This window comes from Pipistrellus kuhlii, unplaced genomic scaffold (genome assembly GCF_014108245.1).
Source record: "Pipistrellus kuhlii isolate mPipKuh1 unplaced genomic scaffold, mPipKuh1.p scaffold_m20_p_4, whole genome shotgun sequence".
In the NCBI taxonomy this organism is placed as follows: Eukaryota; Metazoa; Chordata; class Mammalia; order Chiroptera; family Vespertilionidae; genus Pipistrellus; species Pipistrellus kuhlii.
This window is the reverse complement of record NW_023425540.1, coordinates 33618692-33629873: the sequence shown is the minus strand read 5'-3', so window position 1 is coordinate 33629873 and position 11182 is coordinate 33618692. Positions and strand designations below refer to the sequence as shown.

General features: G+C 41.6%; 1 pseudogene; it reads right to left on the bottom strand.

Moving 5' to 3' along the window:
• Nucleotides 1-9572: 9572 nt before the first annotated feature.
• LOC118703406 lies at nt 9573-10026 on the bottom strand (annotated as a pseudogene).
• Between the last annotated feature and the right edge of the window lie 1156 nt (nt 10027-11182).

Here is an 11182-nt window from a genome sequence, read left to right as displayed (position 1 = left end):
ACTGACCTGATTCTCTTCTGACCTGCCCAGCCAGATCCTCCAGTGCTGCCTGGAAACTCCTCCTCCACTAGAATGTAAGGAATGGTCCTCAGGCCACCGTGGAGATCATCTTTGCACTTATTATTTTGACAAAAGGATGCTCGAGTCACAAACATAACTAGGGACAAGGACATTGAGACTAGCTAAGAGAGAAATTAATCTGAAGTTGGTATAGAGTTTAACAACTGGAAATAGGTTTCTTAAAAGGACATTCTGACCTCCATGGTTGTGGTAGCAAAATCGTGTAAGCCAAAAATTTCCCCCTGAGTTTTGGCGAGAAAATGCCACTTTCTTATCAAAGAAATGTAGTTTATCCCCTTATGCTTTCAATTAGAAAGAGAGCATGATTTTTCTTGATGCTGATACTCCAAGAATTCACAGTAAGCCCCACTGGGAATATGATACCTGCAACTCAGCAGTTAGACCCAGTGCTAATGTAAAAGAGCTAGGATAGGATTACTTTCTCCAGACTGTGAACTCTGCCAGGGCTTAAACCTACCTTTTCTCTCTCCTTTGACAGGTGTGTGAATGCCCCACGCTGGGCAGCCAGTTGAGAGTGTACCTGGGTTCAGGGTTTGGGCTCTGGAGGAGGATGCACACAAATGAAAGAGACAAGAAAATACTATTTTGGGAATTGAGGGAAAGGCAGGATCAAGAGGAAGGACTCTTCTTTGCTCTGGCTTTGCTATCCCTTTTATTCATGTTTTGGGATCCACCCATAGCCCTTAGGCAGGCAATTCCAATAATAGCCAATCAGCAAGGATTTACATAAGACTAAAAGGTGGAAGTTGCTTCAGCTCTCTTTGTCTCAACTAAATAGTGAGTGTCCAGCTCCGACCTTTCAGAGCTCAAGGTCTCCAGCCTTCCGAGTTCCTGGTCAACACCTCTCTGCTAGTGAAGACAATGGGCAGCTCACACGCCACGACTCAATCAAATCAGAAACATTAAAACCAATTTCTGCAGTCTCACTGAAGATCCAAAACAAGAGTTTATGAGCTTGGTGAGAGGAAGAATACAAAGGTGCCTCCTGGGAATATTCTTATGATCACAAAAATATACATCCCAAGACACTATTTTCTCGGCACATCATGCATTTCTCCAATGGGAATGGAAGTTTTCAAGAGGAATAGGAACCAGTGCAGTCCTTTGCTGTCCAAAGTAGACCTTGTCTCCCGGACAAAGCCACTCAGTGTGAGCTGTGTCCCTGTGGGTTGGCGGTTGGCTGGGGGGGGGGGAAGCTGCTTCTTTGTCCACCAGGTTGCATCAGCACTGGAATCCTGAGTCAGGAAATTCAAGACGCTGGATGAGTTAGGGTCCTTCTCTATCAGTTTCGGTACAGTAATATGCACTGTAGAATTCTGGACTTAAACTCCAGACCCAAGTAAAGCTGATGTACGCTATGATAAGGAAGACAAATTTGGAAAGCTTGGGTAATTTATGTGTAATTCATAGTGTAAGTAATTGATTTTATTCATTTACTCATTCATCCATTCCTTAAGACATGGGTGGGCAAAAGTAAGTTTACAGCTGCCAGTACATGAAACACAGAGTTAATAAACCTATTGTACTAATCATAACCTGCATGTATTTTTCTATACAAGCAACTTTGAACCTATTTTTGCCCATTCCCTGTATATTAAACTCCTGGTCAAAGGAGCTACACACAATCCTAGGGCATGCCATTCACAGCTGTTTGCGTGCTCTGTGCAAGTCTTGTGGGCCCAAGGTATAGTCCTGCCTTCCATCAGCTCATGTGCAGTGGGAGAAAAGCACAGAGGTTGAGCAATTGCAATACAGAAACAGAAAGACCTAAGATGGAATGAACAGCACAGCGAACCTGGGGGCTCACAGGGGGACACTTATCCCAGCCTTGGTGGATGGAGGGCAGCTACATGGGAAGGGCTGCACCCTAGAAGGAGCAGATAGGGTGTAGCCAGGTGGAGAGGAGGGAGAACAGTCCAGGGTGAAGAGACATACAAATGCAAAGAGAAGAGGGAGAGAAGGTGCTGTATGGATGACTCAATGTGGCCTGCCAGAAGAAGCCATTTTGGACCAGCTAAGTAGACAGAGGAAAGAAGACAGTTGCCAAGAAAAGGAGAGGAGGGAAGGGGAGGAGAAAGACAGGAACGGGGCAAGAAAGACAGGGGAGAGCAGGCCAGAAGAGGAGAGAATGTAGCCAGAGCCCAAAGCTGCTTTCCTTCTTCCCCTCCCTGTGTCCAAGTGATCGCACTGTCCTGGTGTCAGCACTGCTTCTTACATTCAAGAGTAGCAGGGGCTCCTGATACTCCACAGACTGAAATGCAAGTCGGGTATTTTTTAAACATGCAGCTGATTACCATGTGACTTACAAAGAGTTGTTCAAGTAAACTGCCACTTTAGATTAGAGCCCATTGTCCGGATTGAAACAGCTACTGAGGAGTGGAGGGGGGACATCTAGTTTTGCCCCTTTCTGTTCAACACTCCCTCTGCTCCTGCTGGCTTCCCGCCCACCTGAAGAAATGCTTACTCAGAACTCTCTCATCTAGTCTTAAGGCTCAACCATTGGGCATCCATCCATGGAATAACCAGAGGAAATACTGGCTGCTGACTTTTCAGAGCTAATGATATGGCATACTCGAGTAGGGAAAAAAGGCTGCAAAATAAGTTTAAAAATATAAATAACAAAACAAGTTTTCCTACATATCAATTCTTTTATCTTCATAATTCCTACACTTAAAAAAAAAAAAAAAAAAAACCCAGTTCAAAGAATAACTGCTTAACAAGAATAAGAACAAAAAGAGTTTTAACCTTATTTTGACAAATTTATTCTCTTCTCCTCACTTTGCCACTTCCTATTCAATCATCGTCTATTAATTTTTTCACACCAAACCGATAAAGTCAGAAACCAATAAAGCAAAGTGACTGAACATAAACATCTCTAGCCTACCTCTTTCTTATAGTTTTGTTCCTCATTTTTCTTCTCACTTCCCCTTAAAGAGAATTTATCTCTCTTTCCTGAATGGGCTCAAGCCCATAATTAGTCCTGTGAAAACTTGTACAGGATTTTATTTTCAAACATTTTCACATACAAAATGCCTTTAGGGCTCTAATCTCAACATAATGATCTCCAAAAACATGTGGTCTATTTTTGAGAGAGAGAAAAAAGAAATTCTAAGAAGCCTAATTACAAATCAGTAATAGGCTTTGCAAACAGTTGTAGCCATAAACAAAAGATTTTCTCATATTTCCTACATGGTAAACATCAATGTCTTTATTTGCTTAGTCACACCTTCTAATGATCATCATCATCTTCAGGTATTAAGAAAGAAATGTACTATTGGAGTCATTAATGTCCCTCTTCTCACGTCTTCCTTTCTATAATCTGCTTAACATTTTCTTATTACCAACCATTTTTAGTCCATCCAACCTTCCCTTAGCCTCTGTGCAGTAGGGGTTATGCCTGAGGGCTTAAAATTGAGCAAGCAACAATCCAATGTCACCAACCGTTTTCTTTATTTCCCTGGTAGCTCTGGGGGCCTGTCACCATCCTGCGGGTGCCCTCCACATTCCCTTGAGCGAGCCATTTCCCATGATGTGTGAACCACACTCTATCTACTTCTCTCTGAAAGTTTCAATTCTTAAAATGTGCTAATACTGAATCTTTTCTTAATTTCCTCCCAAGAAATTGAATTCCTCTCTAGGAGATACACTTTTCTCTCAGAATGTTTTTTTTAATTTTTTTTTAATCTTTTCTCATTTTTATTTTTATTTTTTGCTACCTCCTTTATAAGATCCTTTCTATCATTGAATCAATTCCATATCAGTGTTCTCTCTTTCTGCCCATTGAAGGGGTAAGATAAAAGTGAATTCTCTTTCTTCTTCTTCAACCTTTTCTCTTCATATCTTAAAAACAACTGAAGAAATTTGTTTTTAGTCAATGCTTTTTAAAATATGATTCCGTACTGGTTACCCTTGAGTATGGAATTGTGGTGGTTTGGGCATAAGGATTGAGAGGAGAAGAGGGCACCTTTATATTTTATTTTACATAGTCTTACTTAAAGTTTTTGTGATAATAATATACTTTTCTGTAAAGAAAATTTTTTTAAAAATTTTATTCATAAACTAGAGGTGCATGAAATTCATGCCCGTGTGTGTGTATGGGGGGGAGGGGTGTCCCTCAGCCCAGCCTGCACCCTCTTCAATCTGGGACCCTCGAGGGATGTCGGGCAGTTGGACATCCCTCTCACAATTCAGGACTGCTGGCTCCCAACTGCTCACCTGCCTGCCTTCCTGATTGTCCCTAACCGCTTCTTCCTGCCAGCCTGATCACTCCCTAACCACTCCCCAGCTAGCCTGATTGATTTCTAACTGCTCCCCTACCAGCCTGTTTGCCCCCAACTTCCCTCCTCTGCCAGCCTGGTCACTCCTAACTGCCCTCCCCTTCAGACTTTATCTCCCCCAACTGCCCTCCCTTGTAGGACTGGTGCCTCCCAACTGCCCTCCCCTGCTGGCCATCTTGTGGTAGCCATCTTGTATCCACATGGGGGCAGGATCTTTGACCATATGGGGGCAGCCATTTTGTGTGTTGGAGTGATGGTCAATCTGCATATTCTCTTTTATTAGATAAGATAGAGGCCTGGTGCACAGGTGGGGGCCAGCTGGTTTGCCCTGAAGGGTGTCCCAGATCAGGGTTGGGGTTCCTTTGGGGTATGGGGAGGCCTGTGTGAGGGGCCTATGGTGGTTTTCAGGCTGGCCACACCTCCTGATGATCCAAGCGGAGGCCCTGGTATCTGGGATTTATTTATCTTCTACAATTGAAACTTTGTAGCCTTAAGCTGAGGCCTGGGCCAGCCAGGGTGTGCGGAAAGCTTGGCTTCTTCCATTGCTTGGGAAACCCAAGCCTCCCTCCTGCTTTCTCCGTGGCTGCAGCCATCTTGGTTGGGTTAGTTTGCATACTTGCTCTGATGGGCTTGTGGGAGTGGCTTGTGGGTATAGCAGGGTGATTGTTAATTTCCATATTACTCTTTTATTAGCTAAGATATTTTTACATTGTTCAGAAGGAAAAGGATTCCCACCTCATGCTTTCTAAACTCTGAGATGATGATTATTAACATTTTTATAACTAGTTATTTATTGAAAAGATGAGGGGAACAGAGATAGTGGAGACTGTGAACCTCAGAGAGACAGTATTATTCAAAGTCAGGAATCAATCTCTTTACCTGTGATTCAGCCATGAGCATTAACTGAGTTCTGAGAACATCACGCCAGGAAGGCTGCACATGAGAGAGTTGAGGTAAGTATGAAGTATCTCTTTCCTGATTGAAAAAAAACAACAGCACACCCAGTTGCCAGCCCATTTCCTGCACACCTCAGTACCTCTGCACCATCGCACCTCCTACCAGTCTCAATGTTATTGTTTTTTTCCTTCTAGTTGTAGAACTTCCACTCAGCCAGTTTTCCTTTGGTTCTGGATGAGAGCTGTTTTATCTTTTAGTTGTAGTTTTGAGATGGCTGTGAGAGGCAACAAGTACAGGTGTTTACCTGTGTCACCATCTTGGTTCTCCAAGCATCAAGACTAGAGTTATTTTAGTGGCTATATTTATAGGACATCATAATCAAGGGTCAAGCACATATTCTAAAACTGAGTCACAGCCATTATATTTGCCATAAATAAATCTGCCTGGTGGATCTAAGCTGTGCAGTGTTCACAACCAGATTCGCAGGCCTAAACTAAAGAATTAGGGGGAAATTGCCAGTCTCTGGAATACTCTTTTCAATGACAACCTATTTAATTGTGACACACATGGGTAAAGGTATTTTTCCAAGCCCAGGTACAGGTCATTTAATGGTCTGCCTCTCAGTTGCCTTCTTGATTCTCATAACCTTTTCAGAGATCTCCAGGCCTTTTCAAACTTAATTGCAATGTCTAACATTGGCATCTAAAAGTTACTCATCTCCAGCATCACATTCCAAAATATCGGCTTCTTCCAGATTTCCCATATAAAGGAGGCTCTATTTACAGAATTGAACTTGTCCTCAGAGTTTCCCACACATTCGTTTTTAAGGGCAGGCATGTATCTTATTTCTGCTTTCATGCCACATTCAAAATACCTTTGCTCTTAAGGAATTTTTTTTGACAGCTTTATCTTATCAACTGTGGTAAAATCTCTTTGGAAAACTCTTCTGGCAAGTACAGTATTATTTCTATGAAAAAGCTTTTCCTCATGGTGGACTCATAAGCAAAAAATAGTTTCAGAGGTTATCTATGCTGATCCCTTCATTTGACTGATGAGAAAAATTCTTCCTGCTTTTTTCTTTGTTAATGACAATACTTATATTTCAACTAATCTCTTCCTTTCCCACTTGTTCTCCCATATCATTTATCTTTCAACTGGAGTCTAAGATCTCCCACACCTCTAATAACTTAAGATAAATACAAAAAAATAAAAAAATAAAAAATGAGGTTGCTTTCTCCCAGAGAGCCTTTCCTATATTCCACTCCCCCAGATCCAATTACTGATGACATTGGGATTCCGTCTGGTAGAGTCTCGATAGGTTTATAGCAGGAATATAGAATTTTTCCAGGAATTTGCACACTCTTGCCACACCTACAGTTTTCCCAGAACTTTTCTGGGTCATAGTAGTAGAGTCCAGTGTACATACAGCAGGCACATTACCAGCACCGCCCCCCACTCCACGCCACACACACACACACACACACACACACACACTCACACATATCTGATCCTCACAACCCCTTGTGAAGTGGAATTATTGTTCCCACATTAAAGGGGAAGAAACAAAAACTTTGATAACAAATGTCTCCAGACAACTTAGCTAGTTGGGGACAGAGCTAAAATATAAGCTTGAGGTTTCTGTCTCCAACTTCTGCACATCATTATTTTCCTTGATATCCAAGGAACCAAGAGCTTGGTTTCTCTTTCTCTCTTTTACACTCTACTAATCTGCTCAACCCCATGTCACCAGAAGAGAGACAAGAGAATAATGGAGAAGAAAACACCACCACTCCCTCCCCTGACTCACCTACAGTCAAGGTCACCAGAAAGGTCACTGCTTTTGTTTTATTATCCCTGGAAAGCATCAATACATTAATTTTTTGGGAACATCTTACATTTTTATTTTTTATTTTTTATTTTTTTTAAATAAATCTTTATTGTTCAGATTATTACAAATGTGATCCTCTTCCCCCCCTCAATTGCTCCCCTTCACCAGGTTCCCACCCCACCCTCTGTCCTTTCCCCATCCCCCATTGTCCTCATCCATAGGTGCACAGTTTTTGTTCAGTCTCTTCCCACACCCCCACTCCCCTTTTCCCTGAGAATTGTCAGTCCACTCCCCTTCCATACCTCTGATTCTATTATATTCACCAGTTAATATTGTTCATCAGATTTTTAAATTCCCTTGGTTTTTAGATTCACTTGTTGATAGCTACATATTTGTTGATCATAATTTTTCTCTTTATCTTCTTCCTCTTCCTAAATAACCTCCTTCAGCAATTCATATAATTCTGGTTTGGTGGTGATGAACTCTTTTAGCTTTTTTTTTATTTGTGAAGCTCTTTATCTGTCCTTTGATTCTGAGTGATAGCTTTGCTGGGTAGATTATTTTTGGCTGTAGGTTCTTGTTATTCATCACCTTGAATATTTCTTGCCATTCCCGTCTGGCCTGCATGGTTTCTGTTGAGAAATCAGCTGACAATCTTATGGGTGCTCCTTTATAGGTCACTACCTGCTTTTCTCTTGCTGCTTTTAATATTCTCTCTTTGTCTTTTGCTCTTGGAATTTTAATTATGATATGTCTTGGTGTGGTCCTCCTTGGATTCCTTTTGTTTGGGGTTCTGCGGGCTTCCTGGACTTGTAAGTCTATTTCTTTCCCCAGGTGGGGGAAGTTTTCTGTCACTATTTCTTCTAGTACTCTTTCGGTATCTTGCTCTCTCTCTTCTGGAATCCCCATAATTCTGATGTTGGTTCGCTTGAAATTGTCCCAGAGGTTTCTTACACTATCTTCAACTTTCTGGATTCTTTTATCTTCTCCCTTCTGCAGAGGAGTGTCCTCTGGCTCTTTGTGTTCTAAATCTTTGTCTTGATTCTTGCGATCTTCCAGTCTGTTTTTAGGACTTTGTATAATATTTTTTATTTCAGACAATGTTTTCTTCATTTCTTGTTGATCCCTTATTATTTCTAGTTGCTCCCTTTTCATATCCTCATAGGTCTCATTTATTTTATCGGCCTTTTTTAGGATACTGTTGAATAACCTTATAACTGTAGTTTTGAACTCAATGTCCAATCTTTTCTTTTCCTCCATCTCCTTCCTTTGTGCCCTTCTTCTTGTCTGCATTTTAGTTGTTTCCCTGATTTGATGGAATAGCTTTGTGTGCTAGGTGTTCTGGAAGAGCCCAGTAGCACAGCCTTCCCAGTTACCTGCGGTGGACAGTCTTGGTATAGCCCTTTGTGGGCTGTGTGTGCAGTCTTGTTGTTAAGCCTTGCTTATTGTTGGTATCACTGGGAAGCGTTGATCTCCAAGCCAATTGGCTGTGAGGATCAGCAGTGACTCAGCTAGGAGGGTTTCCGTACTCTGCTTGAATAGGGCGGGGTCTCGGGGTGGCGAGACAATCTTTGGTTCCCTGTCAGTCTCGCCTTAGAAAGGTCCTGTTCGTGGAGAGTTTTGGAAGATTGGTTGCAGGCACGCGCGCACCTCTTTGGTAAAGGCGCAGACAAGCTTTGGATTCCTGCAAGTCCCTCCTTAGAGAAAGCCAGCCTCTGGGAGAGCTTCTGTGCTCAGCCACAGGTAGGGCGGAGTCTCGGGTTGGTGCAGACAAACTTTGTTTTCCCTTCGGCTCCTCTCCAGGTCCCGCAGTAATGGCCTCTGGCTTCACACACCTCCAAGAGATCTCTGCCCACTGCCTGACAGTCTGGCCTCTCCCTGTCTGGGGCCGTTTATCAGAGCAATAGGGTGATTCTGTTTTCCTCTCGGACAAGAAAGCCAGCCGCATTAGCTGTTCGCCCTCTCCGCGCCAGGAGTAAGCCAGTAGCAAACTCAGCCCGGCCCGCCCTCTCTGCGTGCAGGGAGTAAGCCAGCAGCAATCTCGGTCCGGCCCTTCCTCTCCGCACCGGGATTAAGCCAGTGCCTTTTCGCACACACAGTTCTCCATACCTTCACAGTTCCTGAGGTTCAGCGTGCCTTCTCTCTCCTTCCCAGATGTCAGAGCCTCCTCTCAGCCAGCCATCTGGTGCTTCAGGGCAATGCCTCCCCTGTTTTTCAGTTCTAAATTCAAATTTGTTGTGGTAGGCTGCATTCAGGTGTCTACCCTATGCCGCCATCTTGGTTTCTCCACATCTTACATTTTTAATCCTTTCTTTACAAGTTACCTAAGACACGTTTGATTAAGAAAACTGTAGAAAACTAGTAACTGCCACAAGCAAATTCCAGGTGGTGGCCCGTGTCAATTTTCCACCGAGTCCTGCTTTGTGGGGTATCTGAATGCATTGCTCAAGGTCTCTGCTCACACTTGCTGGAATCAGTAATGGCAGATTTTAGTCCACAGGTCACTTTCCCCCATATTTCTTTATAAACTCTTCAGCATTCTTACAGAATTTTTTACAGTCCTTAGAGTATTCTTCAGCTGGGTCAGCCTGAAGGGGGTCATCCACCAGTGTTATAGAGATGGATTACTTGGTTGGTTTTTGTTGCTGACTTCCAGTTTTCAGCACTAATTACTGGCAGACAGACCTGTCCCTTTTCATCGATGTTGGGGTGATAGATCTTTGTTTTAAATGTAATCTTTGGTGGTTTGAATGGGTATTCTGCTGGAAAGTTGCTTTTGATTCTAAAGGCCCCCTTATCAGATGGAGGGTTGTCAGGAACAATAAGCCCTTGCCAAGTCGGTAAATTAGCTTCATCAACCTGGATGTTACGGAAGTTTTTCATTCCACATTTTCGGATTTCTTCAAGCTCCTTCATCAGCCTCCTGCTGGCCGCCATCTTGGATCTGGTCAATACATTAATTTTTAACCACTTCTTCCCTCCTGTTTTTTTCCCACACTCTCTTCTTAATATTAATTTAACATTAGGCTTACTCTAACATGTCTCTAATAGTAAATTTCCTGCTGTGTTTTAGGATTTTTCCCTCTTTAACGCAGCTCTTTTTTGTTCCATTCTTGAAACAATCTATTAGAGACTATGCCTGCCTGAAAACTTTTCCTAATCACTATTTTGATTCAGTATAATACTTTGGGGGCAGTTTTAGGATTATAGTAAATAGGACAGAGGAGAATACGTGTTCCCATGAACAACAACAAAAAAGCCAGTCACAACAAAACACAATCCATAAAATAAAAGGACTTTATCAAAATTAAAACCAGTTGTGCTTCAAAGTACCCCACTAAGACAATGAAAAGCAAATAACAGACTAGAAAAAATATTTGTAAATCATTTATCTAATAAAGGACTTATATTAGAATATAAAAAAACTTTCACAATTAAATAAGACAAATAATTAAATTTAAAAATGATTAAATGATTTAAATAGATTTTTCATCAAATTCATAGAAATAAGAATATGAAAAGATGTTTCATGTCATTACACATTAGAAAAATGCAAACAATAATGAGTTATCTTTTCACACTCATAGAACAACTAGAATCAAGACAGACAATTAAAAGTGTTAGAGGGGATGGGGATAAATGGGAACCTTTATACATTGCTGATGAAGATGTAAAGTGGAAGAGCCACTTTGGAAGATGGTTTGGTAGTTTCTTAAAAAGTTAAGGATAAAACTCATCATACAGCCCAGCAATTCCACTCTGAAGTATCTACCTAAGACAAATAAAGCCAAATGTTTACACAGAGACTTGCACAGAATGTTCATTGCAATATTATTCATAATAGCCAAACATTATGCCAATTGAAATAAACCAGATGTACATAGAGTACTATTATATTCCATTGATATGAAATCGATAGAGAAAGAAATTAGATTGGTGCCAGATGCTGAGGAAGATTTACTGCAAAAGAGCATAAGGAAACTTTTGAGACAATGGTGATGGTTGCACCAGTTCTTACACTGGTGATGGTTGCACAACTGCCAATTGGTTAAAAATAATTGAATGCTTACAATGAGTAAATTTTATGGTATGCAAATTA